Genomic DNA, 20,774 nt, shown 5'->3' on the forward strand with positions numbered 1-20,774 from the left:
CTTCGTCTAGGCTCTTTAATGTCATCTCGTTCTCATTCGAATCTGTCATGCCTGAACTCTCGGTTGGGGAATCGGAAACTTCCTCTACTTCTTTTTCTCCCTGGATGCTTTCTGATGATTCTGACGATAATTCCTCCTCCTTAGAAATATGACCTTTTTCGGATTCAAATAATTCTTGCAAATTATAATCCATTTCTCTACTTTCCCTTTGTTGGATAGTACATTCGCCACTCTTACTTTCATTATTTTCCCCTACTAATGGAATTCCAGTCTCACTCAACTCATTTGCTTCAGTACTACAGGGATCACAACACTCTTTCTCTTGGTTAGATACACTTTCTCTAATTTCTTTAAAAGAATCTTCATCACAGTCATGTACTCTTGCTGTCACTAGGTACACATCATAATCGGTATGGCTCTCTAACACTGTCATATTCGGGTCCAAATTAATCACTTGAGTGGAAGATCTTTCTAATTGTGCTGGCTGGCTTTTGAGCTGATGTACATATTCTGCATACGAGGTAATTTCTGAATCGGCATGCGTCTCTGCACTATGCCCCTTTTTCTTATCCACCCTTTCCTCTTTAATTACTTCTCGATGCGATTCGTCGACTATTCGTACGAACCTTTTACCATAAGTCACATCACTCCTACCTTGCCCCTGCCTCTCTGCACAGTTGCCATCCCTACCGACAAACAACGCCTTCTCTGACTCTTCCTTCATCAATTCGTCACTCTGACCTCGAATTGTACTTATTTCATTCACGTGAGCCTTCACATCCGACCGATATTCTTTTCCTACTTCATTTCCCTTAATAATTCCTCCCTGCTCTCTCTCCTCTGTTTGTATCCCTGCATTATACTTCGCAAAGTTTCGTTTATGTAACTGCTCTTCAGGCGAATGACGCACTATCCTACTATAGTACTGACTACTCCGATCTTCCCTATATTTGGGCCATTTCTTTCTTTCCTCGCGCGTTAGGCCCTTGACCTGCGCGGTATTTAGTTTTCCTGATTTTGATAATGCATCCCGTTTCCCTGATAGTGTCCTCTCCCTCGCTGAGAGTTACCTCCTCGACCTCTTCCTCTCATCATGTTAATTTGCGGTTCATTCCTACCACCTTTTACTATTCCATTCTGATTTCTGAAACCTCGAAACTCTCTAGTTTCACGCCACCTATCTTCATTCTCGATTTTTTCTAAAAATTCATCGAATGTTCGATGAGTGCCTCCTACATAACGCTTTGAATCGTCAGGTAGCTTTTTCCACAACTCCCACACTATCTCCGATTCTGATCTACGATCTTTAAGATACTCCAAACGCTTGAACCATCCTTCACAGTATTCTTTCATGAGCCACCGCCCATGTTCTGGCATTCTGGCGACAACGAATTCTCTCCACAACCTATCCCTCTGTTGTGTGCCCCAGAATTCCTCAAGGAACTTTTCTTTGAAGTCTGTAAACTTCAAATTGTCGATATCCAAATTCAATCCCCAACGTTTAGCATGACCTGCTAAAGCGTCTATTACTAAATTAATTTTTTCTTTATCCGACATGTCTGTTGGTAAGACACGTTCACAATTTTTTATAAAATCCATTGGATGCCATCCACCTTGTTTCTTTTGAGGATCGTATTTTTCCTCCCTACTCAGTATTTCCGATTTTTGCATTACCAATGGGATACCACTACAGTTAAGAAACGTCTGATTCTGAACTTGCTGACTTAACAATTTTATCTCATTACGCAGTGTATTTTCCTGTTCCTGCACACATGCATCAAAACTCAACATGGTATTGCGCAGTGTTTCAATATCAGCTGCCGTTTCTTTAACAATCTCTTTCTTTACAACTGGTACTATCACCTGTAATTTACTTTCAATTATCGGTTCTAATTTTTCACTAACCAAAGGTTCCACTGATTTCTCTATTCTCTGAATTTCGGTATCAAATCTTTTCTCTATTTCTGTGACTTTTCTCTGAACATTTGTTATTTCAGCCCTAATGCTATTTACTGATTTGTTTACCTCTGTGATACGCTGGCTTTGTGTATTCAAAATATCTAAATTGGCTTTTATTTTACCAGATAGGTTTTCATCCAGTTGGGATATATGACTAGCCATTTCTGCTTTCAAACTAGCATTCCCTTCTCGAATTTGCGCCATTATACTATTTAACAAACTTGTTAATTCCATATCCTCTCCCTTGTGACTTGCATCTACAGATACATTGGGTTCACTTTTCACTACCTTTGGTTTCACTTCCCGTTCCTCCTGTTTTGTGGGTGTGGATTCATCTATAGGATTTTCCAACCCTACAACAGTATCTATGGTCCCTAATTCTGGGTCTGACCTTGTAATGTTTTCGTCTTGCTTGTTACTATTCGACTCCATCTTATGCTGCTGTATTTCGTGCCTAATAGAAATGTTTATTAAACCAAGTATTACTTGTTTAACTCCTACTATTGGACTTTCTTTTGCTGCTTTGCAGGTTGTCGTCTTGAACTTACCAATTGTGGCATATTTGTCTACAACAGAATTTTAAATTTAAAATTTTCTGGAAACTACAAGTTTATATAAAACACTTTTATTGCAGCCATTATTCTACAAACTTGGTAAGTCCTGTCACGGTCGCCACATGCGACCGAACCGCCGAATCTTTCCATCAGTAAATGGGGTATGTTCTCAACTGACTCGGTTGTTTTAACCCCTCCACTGACGGAATGACCCGCTTCCTACTTCCGTATGTATAAAGCCAATACGGACTTGTAGCTGTCACGCCTTTGCGCTTACTGCTACGTATTTTAACCATAAATAGCTCAGCCCTAATGGTAAGAGTTAGTAGTGAATTCACGTTATTAATCTTTGAAGACAGCACAGCTGCCACAAGCTCAGCTCACTTTTACTCCACTCCTACCCTCGCCATTGCACCACATTAACTAGGTGCTACATGGACCTTGCTAAATTCACTTGCGTATACATTTTTGACCGTTACTCGCCAGTATTTACCTATTGGATTAGCACACTCCTAACCGGACTATTTCTCAAAGAGCTGTGATGATTGAACGGGTTCGATCCACGGCCTACAGTGCCCTACAGTTCACACGGTAACACTGCCTACCTGACCCACTTAACTTGGTAGTGAGCTTATGTATCCAATCACCACTGCTAGCAGCAGTGGATAATCCTATCAGCACGACGAGAGCAGCAGACTTACCGTCGAATCCTCCTGAAAATACTTATAACTACGGTCGCCAGCTCTGAAGGAGCAAAAGAATAAATCAATTTTTTTGGCTCGTTTCAAAGTGAAACGGCTTGAGTTGAATTTAAACTTAATTCTGAATATTACTCTTTCTGATCATTCTAGGTGATTCTACAAAGCAAATACTCTCTCAATTTCTGTGAGTTGGCTTGGTAATTACCACCAAGACAATTTATGCAACTTAGGTTAACAAAATTCTATCCTTCAAGTTATTTAATGATTTTGGATAGCACTCTTTGGACAATTGATATAGAATTATATAGAATTAGTTAAGTGACTTTACTTGAAAGGTTACTCAGAAAAATTTAAGTAACTATAAATAGACAACTCACTCTGGTGTGACCATTGCTCTTTTCAACATTCTTAAACGCTAAAGTATTCTACAACCAAAAGAATTGTAAATGAAAGAGGCGATGGTGGCCTCAGTCTGATTTCACTACACTATGTTTCAGGTTACTACACTTTACAATGAACAACATGCGTCGTAATTTTACTCATTACTATATTCTGTCCTCTGCACTTGCACAAGAGAAAACTGGTATTCTCCTTTTACATGTATACAAAGTTCGACTTAACAATTTCAAGCAGTCTTGCCTTGGGTAGACGTGTCGGTGCTGGTGGTGAGATGCATGTGGCTAACGCAGCTCTTCACGCCTCATGCCCTTAATGGCGGCTGGAACTACGAGCTGTAGCACTCGTATAAGCTACTGCATGTCCGCCATAAAATCTGGGCGCAGGAACTCTTACAATCAGCCCCAGTGGCATAGAGACGGCTTCGACAACCATTCGTCGCGTTCTACTCCACAAACGGCGACGATATTCGCCTCTTCGCGGTTGCACAATCACTTTTGCGTGAGCACAGTTACGCACGTCCTGTCACGTCAACACTCCCCAGGCCATTCCATTGTTCAGTCCCTGTGTCTCCAGCTACCTCTAGCTACGCTCGTATCACCAAGAGTGGGGGTGTTCCCCTACCACCTTTTCACCGAAATCATTTAGTATTTAAGAATATTTATATTTATTACCCTGGAGTTCATACCAGTCATAATAATTTACTACTAGCGCTTTATAACATTAAATCATACAGTAATAGCTTATAATTACCAAGAAAAAGAATACATTTGACTCCGATAGCTTAGTGCATTGTCTGAGAGGCAGCGCTAATTCCCAGTTTCGCCAATAGATGGCATCAGGGTGCACTCCCTGGCAGTCTCACACCAGCGCGCCCGTTACCGACGCGCGGGCTCCAAATTACTGTCAGCCCACCATTATTTCAGTTCCGTTACAACCATCCAAGATTCTCCTTTTTGAAAACAAAATCCCTATGGCTTCGTGCATCCTTTTTCTTACGATGAACTGCAAGGAATTTAGCCATTGACATAAGGTTTCCATTTATCCATTGACTAATGCTGTTGCCGAAAACATCATATATTTACTCTAGTTTGAATTTTCTTTTGGACTTCGCATCACCACTTGTGGTTATAAGTCCAAAAATTCTGACACATTTTCTGTCAATGATTTATTCTTCGTCATTTAAAGGATTCATGCAACTTGCAGTAGATTTTGGATTCAAATCATCGAACAATGGAAAGTGTGGTTCATTTTATACAGACATAATCCATCATTTCCTTGAAAAGTCATATCATTTATTTATACTCATAAAAATTTTATCCTAAATACATATATTTCTCCGCTTGATTGCTGTAATGTAAAAGTTATTAGTAGTGAGGAATGTGGATTCACTTCTTTCATTTATTCTCTGATTCATCCGGCATTCATACATGCACATATATGGAAATGGATTTTCAAACAAAATTCCAAAGTGAACAAGACCCATTAAATAACTACTAATTGTATGAATATTAATTTCTTTTGACATTCAACAATAAATCAAGAACTCTTAACCTCTAATTATGACACTTTTTTGAAGTTCAACATCAACCAGTTTCCCCTCGCGTTTGATGCGAGTCTCTTACAAAGCATATCTGTGTCGTCTACATCGATTCTAACTCTCGCGCCGACGTCAATTGTTTTGCGCGGGAAATTATCTTTGCGGCGTTAACCGTCACTCATGATTCACTACCTAACCGCAAAACTTCACTTCACACGTTTACACATCTAAGCGTGCACTTGAAATTATATGTGAACATTCACTGGGAACCTCTTTTGATTATGCAGCGTCATTTTCGGGAAACATTTCTTTCTTCTTGAAGGTCATTCAAATCCTTTATACTTCTTGATGACATTAGCAATCCTAAAGTTCTATGTTTACCCAAACACAGGTGAACCCTATCTGCACTATCTTCTTTGCAGCACTCGATAGTTATAGTTAGTCACTATTTCTACAATCTGCATCACTGATTAATTATTACAGTTTAAAGTTTCCTAACACTAAACAATCACAGTTTATTGTTATGTTTTTACGAGCGTTCATCTCTGTCACTCGCAACACCATTCATCCCTATCTTCTAATCTTCATTAAATTTTTTCAAGTCGTTATGGGAAAAAAACCCTTTAATTTTGTTAGATCCCGGGTATGTTAACAGATAAGCCCCAGGGTTCCGAATTTGTAGAATGATGTATGGGCCAGTATATAATAATTCCCATTTCTTTATACTCTTCTTTATTAAGGATGATTTGGTATGTCTTTTGACTAGTAGCTTCTCTCCGACGTGGTACGCCTGTACCCTCTTGATTAATTTGTCATATTGTTGTTTTCTCTGATCAGCCTTTTGCGTCATATTTATGATGGCTTGTCTTATTTTTTCTTCCCAAGGCATCTCAGTTTCCTGAGTTTTGGGCATATGTTCAGTCCAGAAGTTTTCTTCTTTTGCCTCGAACATCAATTCATGAGGTGTATAACCAGTGGAGGAGTGGGGCATGTTGTTGTATATCTGCTCAAATTCTTCCACATAATTTGCCCACGCAGTCTGCTTATTATGGCAATAGGTCCTCATAAAGCGATGAACTCTCTAAAAATTCTCTCAACCAAATTGCCTTGTGGGTGGTAAAATGATGTTAGTTTGTGTTTCACACCGACTTGAGGCAAAGCCTGTTTCCATCGGAGTCCCGTGAATATCTTAGCATTGTCTGTTATTATCGTGTTAGGTATACCAACATGTGGAAGATAATCCCTTGTCAATCTTATTACAATTACTTTGGCTGTAGCCGCCTTTATCGGGTATAGCTTTACGTATTTCTTACACACTTCAAGAAATGCCAACACACATCTAACACCTCCTCTTGAAGTAGGTAACGGTCCACACAGATCGCACGAAATTAATTCTTTTGGTTCTTGGACTAATATAGAGCATAATGGGTGCTTACTCCCTTTTGAATCCGGCTTTGCTTTTTGACAGATTAGGCATTTCTCAAGACCTCATGCACTCTGCGCTTTATGTTGGGAAAATAACAGTACCCACTTATCTTGTCTGCACATTTTGTCGCACCGAAATGTCCCCAGGTTAAATGGGTGAACCACACGAGTTTCTCTATTTGCGCCTCAGGTATACAAACACACCAACGTACTTTGATTGGCCTTCCACAGCGGAAAAATAATACGCCATTTACCAGCTTGTAATAATTTGCCATCTGATCCGAAGGTTGCTGTTGTAACCTTTGAATGACACTTCCCCATTGAGCATCTCTTTTCTGTAACTGTGCCATATGCGCACACAAATTGACTTAGTACGTCTTATATGGATTTTCCTGCAGCAGCAATACAGGGAATTCTGAGTTATTATTTACTTCAATCTCTTTAGTCAAACCCTGTGGTGACCTTGATAGAGCATCAGCAATAATGTTTTGCTGTCCTGAGACATGCACGATCTTAATTTGGTACTGTTGCAGAGCGAGAGTCCATCTAGCCAGTCTGGGGTGTAACAGTTTACACATTTGTAAAAACGTTAATGATTGATGATCGCAATATACGACAGTCTTTGACCCATATAGATAATAATGAAATTTTTTAAATCCCCAGATGACCGCAAGAGCCTCTAAATCTGTCGTCGTGTAAGATCGTTCACAGTTGGACAAAACACGACTAGCAAACGCAATAGGATAGAAGGTGAGTTGTCCATTTATCTTGCGTACTTCGAAAAGGCACGCTCCAATACCCACATTCGAAGAATCTGTTGACAAGTAAAATTCTTCTTGCATGTCCGGATGGTATAAAAGCGGTGCATTTACTAATTGCTTCTTTATCTCTTCGAATGCATCTTGACACTCTAATGTCCAGAGCCAGGGCACATCCTTCTTCAACAGGCTATTTAGAGCTGCTGCGTTCATCGCCTGATTTGTTATGAATCTTCTAAAAAATGAGGCAAGACCCATAAACCCTTTTAATTGCCTCCTATTCCTGGGTGTTGGAAACTCTAATTGCAATTAGCTTCTCCTTGGTTGGTAAAATTCCCTTTGCGTCAATTATATGCCCCAGGAACTTGATTCTGTTTACTGCAAAATGGGATTTCTGGAGGTTAGCAGTTATTGCCGTGGTTTTGAACACGTCCAACACTCGGTTCAGTAAGGTAATATGCTCCTCACAAGTTTTCGATGCAATAAGCAAATCATCAACAAACACTGTTATCCTGCTTCTGAGTTCTGGGCCTAGTGCATAATCTAGAGCTGCTATACAGATTCCAGCACTAATGTTGAGTCCGAAAAGAACTACGTTAAATTGATAACTTCTTCTGGAATAAATGAAAGCCGTATACTTCCTTGATGACTCATCCAGCTTGACTTGCCAATAAGAGCTCCGCAAATCAATGCTCGTCAAATATTTGACATCCTGGAACCGTTGTATAAGTTCGTCTATGTTTTCCGGATGTGTTCTCACTGGAATTATGATTTTATTTATTTCTCTGGCGTCGAGTACCAGTCTAACAGTCCCATTTGCTTTTGGCACGACTAACAATGGGGAGCAGTATGGGCTTGTACAGGGTCCGATCAAACCCCATTTCAACATGCGATCTATTTCCTTTTGAACTTGAGCCTTTAACCTCCAGGGAACAGGATAGAAAGTTCTACAATACGTTTCGTGCGGCTTAACATAGAGATGTGTAACATGCACGTGATAAATTTTTGGCTACAGTGCGACGAGAGGAAATTATGCCTCTAGCAGTTATAAACATTGTGTATTCGACATATGAAAAAATAGTGAATAAATTATTTATATAATCTTCTATGATGTCATTGGACATATCGATGTGTATCACACAAAGACAATGATAATTGAAAATTCCTTTTATGATCTGCGATTGTTTTTTTTTGTTTTTTTACCTTTTGTTGGTTGGCTTTTGTAGGTTCAGCACGCAAGATGCATATCAAACTGAGGTCTGTTAAGAAATTGTAATTATTTGTTAATTATTACTTGAAAATAGAGTTCATTATTATTATAAACATGAGTGAATAATTATTTATAACTGTAATTCCTCTCTCAGTAAGCGTTATCTGTATTAATTGTTTCTTTCCGCTGCAAGGAGCGCAGCCATTGATGATAGCGATTTGTATCGCGTTTTTGTCTGTGTTTTCCTTACAAACAAATCAAATGTTTGCTTGATGAAATCTAAATAGTGCACAATACGAAAGTAGAGTTTCGGTAAAGTTCAATAAGCATTTAAAATAATTATTTGCTCTAACAATAGAAAGTCTCTATCAATTGTCTGCCGCCATCTTCACAATTATCACAGCGGCAAATTCAAATTACGCAACTCTGCAGACATAAATGCTGAACGTAATACAAATTTGTAAAAATAAATGTGCACCGGTGGTCCCGAACTCATTTTAATGAAAATAATTCGAATCAGATTGGTTCTTTAAAAACAGTGCTCATAGCACGATCGTTATAACAAACTTTTCTAGCTGATGTATGGAGCCGAAATTAATTACGCACGAGTTGCGAAGAATATTGTTTCAGGTAACATACGTCAGTGTTGTGCGCGGCTGATATTCGGTGGTTTTAATGATCATTTTGCTGAAGATAACTGCTTCCATCTTAATCAATAGTTGTATAGAATCTGTTGTATGAACTGTGATTTAGTGACACTTTCACAACTTACAGACAACACTTTAACACGACGTTAACTTGGAGTTCTTTAGCAACTTGACCAAATCTTAAGCCGGGAGAAAAATTATGTAGTAATTACTCAGTGTAATAAAATAAGATTATCATTTCCATTTACAAATTAGTTAAATACCAAGCCACTGAATAACACAGCGAACGCCACAGATGGCATATGTATCCCTTAATAACTCCTGCCCTTTCATCAAAAACGTTTTCATACGTTAATAATAATTCATTGATCGGCTTCTTCTGATCTTCGATAATGCAGTCGGATTCTTTTAACTTTTCAAACACTAATTGACCCAAATCTTCTTTGACTTGGAACTCATTAATTACGTGCTATTTAGAATTTTGGGCCGTCCTGATTACTTGCACACTGATCCCACAATTATATTTTCTCGTAAGGCTTTTTTTTCAACAACTCCAACTCAATTTCTTGTTTATTAACATTCAACCAAATTTTTCCTGTTTTGAAATCTATTCTGCATCCATATTGACGTAGGCTGTCGACTCCGATAATGCAATCTACCACCAAATTTTTCACAACAAGGAATGTGCTTAATATTGCTACATTTCCAAATTCCACACCAAGTAGTGACTGCACCTTTACATTAGCCGATCGAGCCCCAACGGTGCCTGTTATTCTGCAATTTTGAACTGGAAAGACTGGTACTCGTCTTATATTTCTGATCCTGTTGAATAGTGCCTCCGAAATAACATTTGTGGTTGCAGCTGTGTCTAAAATCGCCACTGTAGGTACAGTCTCTAAAATGACTTGCACTTCGGCTACTGCTTATCCTCATCTTGTGGTTCTAAGTCCTCGGTCAGTTCATCTGCCAGTAATCGTCCATCATTATACGTTAGCATGGGTACACATATCCTGTTGCCCCTCAACCAATTGTTGACCGCTCCTCCGGGGCACGAGTGGGTCCTCACGAGTTTGTTGGATTTTGATTTGTCTGCTGGTTGACATCATCCGTCACTTCGGTAATCACCGGTTGATTCGGAGATGTCTGTCCCCACTGATGTTGGTTATTTGAATTCATTCCTCCCGGTTGATTCCAATTTCTATTATTGTTATTATTCCAGGCTTGGGGTCTGAAATTTCTTTCGTTCCCCCACACGGGGTTGTATTTTTTCCCGTTCCTGTTGTTCCTTGAGTAGCCACTCGCAAGACCATTGCCAGGATTACTATTGAGATTTTGAGGGGTTCCTCCATTATTTAACGATCCTCCATTATTTAAAGATCTCTGTTCATTCATTCTAAGTGTCGATTGATCGCCATTGGTATAACCCACACTTCCACCTTGCCTACCGTTTGGCGGAGGTTCTATCGCCCTATATTGGAATCTGTTATTACGGGCTTTCTGGTTGTTCTCTTCGATAATATCTATATGGTCTAACGTCGTGAGGAACGACTCCAAGTCTTTGTCGTTGCCGTAAATCAATTGATTCCGGATGCTAGTTGGTAGTCTTGCCTTAAGTATGTTTATTATGTCTGGCAAGGGCATAGGTCTGTCCCAGTATCTCGTTTCATTTATATATTTTTCGAAATACCTTCTAAGGCTTCCTTTCGAAAAGGAGAAAGGCTCTGGGTAGAGCACCTTCTGCCTTAGGCGTTCCTGTACCCCTTCTGACCAGAACTTTGCTAAAAACGCCTTCTCAAAATCGTCATATGTCGGGCAAACGGAAGTCATGTCCGAGGCCCAGACCGCCTCCGAACCTTGTATATATGCTGTAGCAAAACTGATCTTCTGCCACTCCGACCAATTTCAGTGTAGCACTCCTCTGAAACTTCGAATAAAACCAATTGGATGGACCCCCCTTTTGTCAGGGTTAAAAATCTGGAATTGCCGATGTTTTATCATTTTTTCTTCGGCATGCCAAAGGCTTTCGTAATCTCCGGTAGATAAGGATTCACGCGAACAACCAGCTTGTGGCAATTTAATGTTTGAATTACTTGCACAAGTCGGTATTGTGTGCGAATGGGCAGTAACTGGCTCTATAGTCGTTGCCAACTTCTGGTGCTGCCCTGTATTCATTTGTTCTGAACTTTGTTGTGAAGCGCGCATCGACTCTTCTATCATTTGTTTCCAATGCTCAAAATCAGCACCTAACTGCTGTCGCACCTCCTCAAGTCCTTTCGCAAACAAATTCTCTTCCTGTTTTCCAGATAAATTCTGGAATGCTGCCTTAACATTTTGCTCAACGTTTTCACACATTAGCCTTTTGTTTTCAAATGTGATTTCGGATAATTTACCGTTAATACGTTAATTTGGTGGTCTATAACGTCTTGACGCTCTGTCGGGTGTTCAACGCTTTCCTTTAGGTTAGTCTGTGTACGTGCCAATTCAGGAAGTTGCGCAATTGCACATGCCATGGCGTCTTGCTTTTGTACTAATTGCGGAACCATTTCCACTTGTTCCCCTACGGTATCTATCTTAATAGCCACATACTCCTTCATTTCGACACGTACGCGCTGAGTAGATTCCTGACATTGTGCTTTCACCAATTCCATTTGTGCAGTTAATTTTCGTTCCGTCTCTTCGGCCTGATCTTTGAGTTCCTTGGTCTTCGCCTCTATCCGCTGCTCTAATTCGGAAAAACTGTGTTGTAACTGCTGCTTAATCTCAGTCTGGACTAATTTCATGTCTTCTTGAGTTTGAGTGACTGTCACTAATTGTGCTTTAATATCGGTTTTCAGATTTTCCTGCCCTTCAGTAACTGAGGCTAATTTCGTATTCAAATCATTTTGCCCTTCAGTAACTGAGGCAAATTTCGCATTAATGTCGGTTTTCAAAGTATTCATGCTCTCGGTTATCATCTGCATCTGTCTCATGATAATTACCAATGGATCTAATCCCTGCTACGTACTCGTTGTTACACCCGCAGCCGTGTCTACAGGGCGTTCTGTTGCGCTATCTGTAGCCATCGGTGCTACAACACTTCTTACTGCTTCGTTATTATCAGTGCTAACAGCTGAAGGCTGATGCGTGCTGCTTTGCTCTGCTTGACTCATCCTAAACATTGCCCTAGCTAAAACCATATAAATGTTCTACTGTCACTATCTGTAACTCCCTTCACACCAGAGTACTTCTGTGTCTATTCTTAATGTACATATACAGATAAATGCAACTGGGATAGGTCAATCAAAACACTTCCTGTATCTACCACGAACACAAGCAATTAATATTCAAATAACACTTAACAGAAAAGCGTATATTTCAACTATACTAGCAAGCTTTAAAAATAACACTAAGCAGCAAAGCGTATACTTCAACTGTACTAGCAAGCTTTAATATCAAAATTTTAGAACTGGTCTTTCCTCTGCGCTCAGCGTGCTGTCTTTCGGCTTTATTTGTGGATCCAATTATATCACCTGCGAGTCTTTCCTCTCTTTTCCAAGCGTCAGTTGGGTTAGCTCGTCGTAGTTGACAAGAAACAGAGAACAAAATTATTTTAGCAACGTCCAAAACGTGTCCTGTCACGGATTGGCCATTTTAACTTTTTAAATGTTTGGATAATAAGTTGCCGTCTCTTTAATCTAAGAATAGATGATCAATGCAGCTAGCCGCTATCTCTGTGTAATGTCTTGTCTGTATAGACGTGTATCTGTTGTCTTTAAGATCCCTTCACCTTCACACATAAGTCTATACAGTAAAGTAAGGCCCTCCCAGTTCTTGGCTGATCCGTGATAAGACAGGCGAAAAATTATACTAATGGAGGATTATTAGTATTATCTCTATATTCATTCGCTCTTTCTCTCCTTTATCTATGTATAGTTTTTAATATAAGATTTCATTACGTGATAACAAGAATCAGCCAAATAGAATGTTTGGTGGAGTCCTTCGTCTTGGTAATCAGCGGCTGGCTTGCTGTAAGAGATTTTTACATTTATTATTACTGTTAAACACTGCAGTCAGTCGGGAGAATCAATCGTTTGGACAATTTGTTCCTTTTACGAAAGATTGCGAATTCCAGATGTGTACGAAGCCTTTTTGGACGATTTAACACAGACTCAGTGATTGCAGGCTCTCTTCGACACAGCTGGAACTTCCCCACTAATTACAGGGCCAACGTGATCAACAAACGTTTCAGAAAAAAACTCATTCGTTCATTCACTCCAGAACAAAAAAGTCACAAACCTTATTTATGGAGGAAATCGTGTATTAAATCCATCTCCATTACATGTCCAGATCTCCGGTGATTCCACGCCTTAATTATTTTCCTTTTACAATCTCTTTCTCTTCAAAACAAACCGCCAACGACACAAATGATAATTGGCTCGCTTTAGCGAGAAGAAAAGCAGAATATGTATCTCTCAGAAACACGTCAATCCCTCAACAGATACTCCAGAAGCTGTTCTAGTTACCACTCTCCGAACCATGGAGAATGCATATATGCATCTCTGTTATTTCAAAGAATAAACGCTCTAGAAAATACTTTGGCGTCGACGAGCTGTCGCCGCATATATTACGAGAAAATCAGATCAGAGAACTTTTGCAAAGTGAATGAATGTGGATGGTTTGATTGAAAATGATTAACTGGTGCGTGGTAGAGGGTATTTGCTGTGGGGACATTACAAGGTGGAGCAGTTACGCAATCACAGTGAGAAGTGGAGGCGCTGGAGGGGGGGGGGGGGGCGATCACACATATTCATTCAAACGCCATAATTTCATGTTTATTATCATTCGAAGCTCAAAGGGGGCAATGGCTGGTAATGAGAAAGCGAGGAGAAAACCAATACTCTAGGCGTGCTTTTATGACTTACTGAACATGCCCCGTTTACGTTTCTACTATAAATTGCAAGTCAAAAGTTTGCAGGATTTTTTAAAGTCTTAAACTGAGTTCTTTATGTCTTAGCTTACGATAGCTACAATTAACTGTCTGTTGGCGACGGAAACTTTCCAGTGTCTTTCTGGAGTGAAACGAGGGAGATCGTAAATCAGGCTCGCTAGACTGGAATCCGGAGCAGTGACCTACTGTTTATGAGCCTGCTGGTGTTCCTCCGTACGACCAACCAGTCCTTTGGCGAAATGGACAAATAAAATTCCTCGAGGCGATAAAAGAGGTAACGGAAGTCGGGGCTGTTAGAGATGTGGCCATTACTGGCATGAAACGTAATTGGATAGCATTTCTCAGGCTTTTCGTGAAGGTTAATCGCTGACTGCTCTTCCTTCCACCTACATGTGTGTGGTCTCATTTTTTTTCTCCCTGTCCTCTGTAATTACTGTCTGCAAGTTGTTTATGTGGGACAAGTGTAAATAAATTGTCGCAGGCGCTTGTTTTTGTGCGCAGAAGATCTGCCTAGCGAATGATGCTGCGTTGGTAAACAAGATATACATGAGTGAGCTGATAAAATAACGAGGGCACATATTTGTGAAGCCACTGGGGTGATTGCCCTAAACCACTGGCATATGGACTGTGCTCTCGAACGTTGAGCGTGGTGAGTTTCTCATGTTATAGTGTGCAAAAGGCATGTTGGGAAGACTTTCCCAACCTGCAGAGCAATATATAGAGTGGCAGATATTCTGAACGTACGTTTCAACGTAGACCAACGAGACGGAAGAACGCTACCTGTGTCAAAAGCACGCTATCTATCTCTCTTCGGTACAAATTCGTGAGACGCTTGAAACGTCCCCTTAGAAGAATTATATACGAGACTGTGCTTAAACTGACACACAATATTTTAGGCGCAACGCAATCTGACTTTCAAAAATCCCTACAAAAGAATGGCCCTGACTAACAATAACCTATACCTTTCACAAATCACTTACCTCACAAAAATCTTCGTTACTCGAACTACTGCAATACAGCGAGCGCCACTACTGCCACCTAAATAAAAGATTCAAACTATGGAAGGCACTAACTACTGATAGGCATAGTTAGCAAATGAAAGATTTCTAATAGAGAACAAACAATGTATTTACCTTAATAGTGTTGCAAAATCATAATATACATAGCAGTTCATGAGGTCCAGTCTTACAAATTTCAAAACTCCGCCATTTCTCTTCCCACATCCACCACTGCTGGCGGCTCACCTCCAACTGTGCAACGCTACGCGCTGTTCACATCCAGCTACACAACACTACAATGGCAGACAACAATGCCAACCAGCCACAGACTGCACACAGCACAGCCAGTGATTTTCATACAGAGCGCTACGTGGTGTTACCAATAAGAAAACCTAAACAGCCTACCTACACGCTATATTGGTTTTCATTTGAAGCCCATATGCATTTATGCCGTTTTTAAATACCAGCAAACTGAGGACCTGACAGAAGCTCGACAATAACTATCTGATTTGTTGTAATAAAATGATGAGAAACGGCTTATTGGAGGTTAAAGAATTATTGAGACTGTTATATTATGAAAGTATGGAGCTTCAAGGAAACATTCAGGGTCCAGCAAAAGCGCATTGTTCTTTGTACCGTTTGTTGTAATGAAATATAAGTTAGTAACCTATCTACTATTAAAGCTTTTTGGAGATGGTAAGATGCAAAGTATGGTCATAAGTAATCCATTGGCACTGTGTGAGTAGAGTCGCAGAACTGTAAGATACCAAGTGCTGTGTTACTGGTTTGCTAACTTTCACGTTTTACAATAGGGTCTGATACTTTATTATTGGTTTAATTAAAGAAAGTTCTTCGTCGAGCATTTAGAGGACAAGTTTGGGGAGGTGGAGGGCTTGTCTAAAATGTGCTCTGGGTCAGTACTGATACGAACGGCATCCTCCGCCCAGTCACGCAGGTTACTTGCTTGTGACAAGTTGGGGGATGTTACCGTTTCTATTACACCACATAAGAGTTTAAATATGGTCCAGGGTGTTATTTTCCATAGGGATCTCCTTTTGCAGTCTGATGACGAGCTGCGCGCCAACTTAGAACGTAGAGGTGTTCATTTCGTCCGGCGCGTTCATCGGGGTCCGAGGGACAATCAGGTTGCTACCGGTGCCTTCATCTTGGCCTTCGAGGGTGATACGTTACCGGAAAAGGTCAAGGTGACGGTCTACCGATGTGACGTCAAGCCCTATATCCCTCCCCCGATGCGGTGCTTCAAGTGCTGGAAGTTCGGCCATATGTCTTCCCGCTGCACTTCCAGCCTCACATGTCGAGATTGCGGACGCCCGTCTCATCCCGATACTCCATGTGCCCCGCCTCCCATCTGCGTCAACTGCGGGGAGCACCATTCACCTTGCTCGCCTGACTGCAAAGTCTATCAGAAAGAGCGCAAAATCATGGAATATAAGACCCTGGACCGGCTGACCTATACTGAGGCCAAACGGAAATATGACAGACTCCATCCTGTGAGAATGACATCTTCTTATGCAGCTGCTACAACAACTGTGCTAGCTCCATCAGTTTCGAGACTTCCAGCCAGCTCGATAAGCAGTAAGACTCCTCCTGCCCCCTTGCCCGTGGGGGGCTCTACCCAACAGGTTGCTCCTGCACCACCTACCTCAGGAGCAACCTCCTCCCACCCGTCGGGGACGTCCGTCCCCGCTTCTCAGCCGGAGAAGCGTCTAACTTCTTCGACTACTCTCGCCCGTAAGGGTTCCCTTGGGACCCTCCCTTCCCAGGGTTCCACCAGCGGGAAGGATGACGGCCACCAGAGTGGCATAAGTCCTCACCAGCGGCCGGGCGTAGGGCTTCACGATCCTCCTCTGTCCCGGAGACTGAATTGGTGAAGCCTTCCCAGCCGGTGAAACCCAAGGTTCAGCGAGAGAAGTCCAAGAGGAAGACCTCTAAGGCCAAAGAACTTGCGGTGGCACCAACCCCACCGCACCTTTCGCGCTCTGCGTCTGAGGATGAAGTCGAGATTCTAGCGTCCGCTGAGGACCTTGATCTCGCTGGTCCCTCAGACGCCATGGATGCCTCTCGTACGGGTACTGAATCGGTGGCAGTGAGTGAACAAGCGGCGTAAATTGCCTTCCCAGTCCTTTCACGCCTTTCTCAGCCATGGACAATACCATCCTCCAGTGGAACTGCGGCGGTTTTTTCCACCATTTAGCTGAGCTCCGCCAACTTCTCAGCCTTCGCCCTTTCTTCTGCATTGCTCTCCAGGAAACTTGGTTTCCAGCGATGCGAACCCCCGCCCTCCGTGGCTATCGGGGTTATTACAAGAACCGAGCAGCTTATGAAAGGGTGTCTGGTGGCGTCTGCATTTATGTCCTTCACACTCTGCACAGCGAGTCTGTCCCTCTCCAGACGCCTTTAGAGGCTGTCGCTGTACGCGTATGGACGCCACAGGCTATTACCGTCTGCAGTCTTTACATTCCACCGGATGGTGATGTCTCGCAGCATGTCCTGGCTGCACTGGTCGCCCAATTGCCGCCGCCTTTCTTGCTATTGGGCGACTTCAACGCCCATAACCCTCTGTGGGGTGGGTCAGTGGCCACAGGTCGAGGCGCCATCGTTGAACATTTGTTGTCGCAGCTCGATCTCTCGCTGTTAAATGATGGCGCCTTCACACACTTCAGTGTGGCGCATGGCACCTACTCCGCCATTGACCTTTCCATCTGTAGCCCTAGTCTCTTACCGTCGGTCCAATGGAGTGTGCATGACGACCTGCGTGGTAGTGACCACTTTCCGCTCTTTCTGTCACTACCACAGCGTCACTCTTCTGGGCGCCCTAGCAGATGGGCTATGAATAAGGCTGACTGGGATTTGTTCTCCTCCACTGCCGCTTTTGAGCCTCTCTCTACTGATGACATTGATGCGGTGGTTCAATCTGTCACCACCGGCATCGTTGCTGCCGCCGAATCTTCCATTCCCCGTTCTTCTGGGTCCGCTCGGCGGAAGGCTGTGCCTTGGTGGTCGCCTGAGATCGCTGAAGCGATTAAAGATCGACGGCGGGCGCTCCAGCGTCACAAGCGACATCCCTCCTTAGCCCACCTTATCGCCTTCAAACGGCTGCGTGCGCGGGCCCGCCTCCTTATCCGCCAAGGCAAGAAGGAGTGCTGGGAGCGGTATGTGTCCACCATTGGCCTCCATGTCACTCCCTCGCAGGTCTGGGCCAAGATTCGACGCGTCTACGGCTATCGGACCCCTGCCAGCGTCCCTGCGCTCTCACTGAATGGAGCCGTTTGTACCGACTCCGACGTCATTGCAAATCGCTTAGCAGAGCATTTTGCTATGAGTTCCGCTTCTGCGAATTACCCCCAGGCCTTCCGCTCCATTAAAGAGCGGATGGAACGTCGGAGCCTTTCGTTTCGCACCAACCACCCAGAATCTTACAATGCTCCATTTAGTGAGTGGGAATTTCGCAGTGCCCTAGCTGCTTGCCCTGATACCGCTCCTGGGCCAGATGGGATCCACTGTCAGATGCTGAAACACCTTTCAGTGGACTGCCAGCGGCGCCTTCTCGATCTTTACAACCGTCTTTGGGTCGAGGGGGAGTTTCCGTCGCAATGGCGGGAAGGCATTGTCATCCCCGTTTTGAAACCTGGGAAGACCCCTCTGGAGGTGGACAGCTACCGTCCCATTAGCCTCACCAACGTTCTTTGTAAGTTGCTTGAACGGATGGTGAGCCGGCGCTTGCATTGGGTACTGGAGTCTCGGGGCCTTCTGGCTCCGTCTCAGGGTGGGTTCCGTAAAGGCCGCTCCGCCACCGACAATCTGGTGAGTCTGGAGTCGGCCATCCGTACTGCTTTTGCCCGCCGTCAGCACCTGGTCGCTGTCTTTTTCGACATGCGGAAGGCGTACGATACGACATGGCGTCATCACATCCTTTCTACGCTTCATGGATGGGGTCTTCGGGGTCCTCTGCCGATTTTTATCCGCAATTTTCTGTCGTGTCGTACCTTCCGCGTGCAAGTCGCGGCCTCGTATAGTTCCTCCCACGTCCAGGAGAACGGTGTGCCACAGGGCTCTGTTTTAAGTGTCTGTCTGTTTTTAATAGCCATTAACGGGCTTGCTGCGGCCGTGGGAAATTCTGTCTCCGCTTCCCTGTATGCTGACGACTTCTGCCTTTATTACAGCTCTACTGGCATTGCAGCTGTTGAACGTCAGCTACAGGGCGCTATCCGTAAGGCGCAGTCTTGGGCTGTAGCGCATGGGTTTCAGTTTTCGGCAGCCAAGACCTGCGTTATGCATTTCTGCCGGCGCCGAACAGTCCATCCTGAGCCGCGGCTTTATTTTGCCGACGAACTCCTTGCTGTGGTGGAGACCCACAGGTTTTTGGGGGTGGTTTTCGATGCCCGGTTGACTTGGCTGCCTCATATTCGGCAGCTGAAACAGACGTGTTGGCGGCATCTAAACGCTCTGAGATGCTTGAGCAACACCCGCTGGGGCGCCGACCGCTCTACACTGTTGCGGCTCTACCAGGCGTTAATCCAGTCCCGTCTGGATTATGGGAGCCTGGCTTATGGCTCAGCATCCCCATCTGCGTTACGGGTGCTGGACCCGATTCTCCACAGCGGGATACGCCTTGCCACTGGTGCTTTCCGCACCAGCCCTGTGGACAGCGTACTAGTGGAGGCAGGTGTACCTCCACTGCGGTTCCGACGCCAACGTTTGCTGGCCGCTTATGCTGCCCATGTTCTAAGCTCGCCCGGGCATCCACACTATCGCCTCCTGTTCCCGCGGTCGGTTGTCCGTCTGCCAGAACGTCGGCCCCGGTCTGGTTGTACAATAGCGGTCCGCGTCAAAGAGCTTCTCTCTGGGCTCCAGGGTTTCACTGTTCCACCTCCTTTCCGCGCTACTTTGCATACACCCCCATGGTGTGTTCGTCGCCCTAGCCTTCGGCTCGACTTGGCACAGGGCCCTAAGGACTCAGTCCCTCCAGAGGCCTTCCGCCGCCGCTTTTATTCTATCCTGGCCACGTATCAGGGCTCTGGTGTTGTTTACACTGACGGTTCGATGGTTGCTGGTCGTGTCGGATATGCGCTCACTCTAGGGGACCTTTCCGAACAACGTTCCTTGCCGGATGGCTGCAGCGTTTACACTGCTGAACTGGTCGCCATCTTTCGTGCCCTAGAGTATATCCGCTCCTGCTCAGGTGAGTCCTTCGTTATCTGTAGCGATTCCCTGAGCGGTTTACGAGCTCTCGACCAGTGTTTCCCTCGTTCTCGTTTGGTGATGGCTATCCACGAGTCTCTGCATACTCTCGCCTGTTGCGGCCGCTCTGTGGTCTTTGTGTGGACCCCCGGTCATGTCGGTGTCCCGGGTAACGAACATGTTGACCGCCTGGCGAAAGAGGCCACCAGTAAGCCATCTCTGGACGTTGCCCTCCCAGTGACTGATTTGCGGGCAGTCTTCCGCCGCAAAATCTTGGCGCTATGGGACGATGAATGGCGCGAACTGCCAATGCGCAATAAACTCCGTGCTGTCAAGGAGACGACGGCTGTGTGGCGGTCATCCCTGCGAGCCACTCGCAGGGACTCAGTAGTTCTTTGCCGGCTCCGCATTGGCCACTCCCGGCTGACACACAGTTATTTACTGCGCCGGGAGGACC

Source organism: Schistocerca americana, chromosome 5 (genome assembly GCF_021461395.2).
Source record: "Schistocerca americana isolate TAMUIC-IGC-003095 chromosome 5, iqSchAmer2.1, whole genome shotgun sequence".
Lineage (NCBI taxonomy): Eukaryota > Metazoa > Arthropoda > Insecta > Orthoptera > Acrididae > Schistocerca > Schistocerca americana.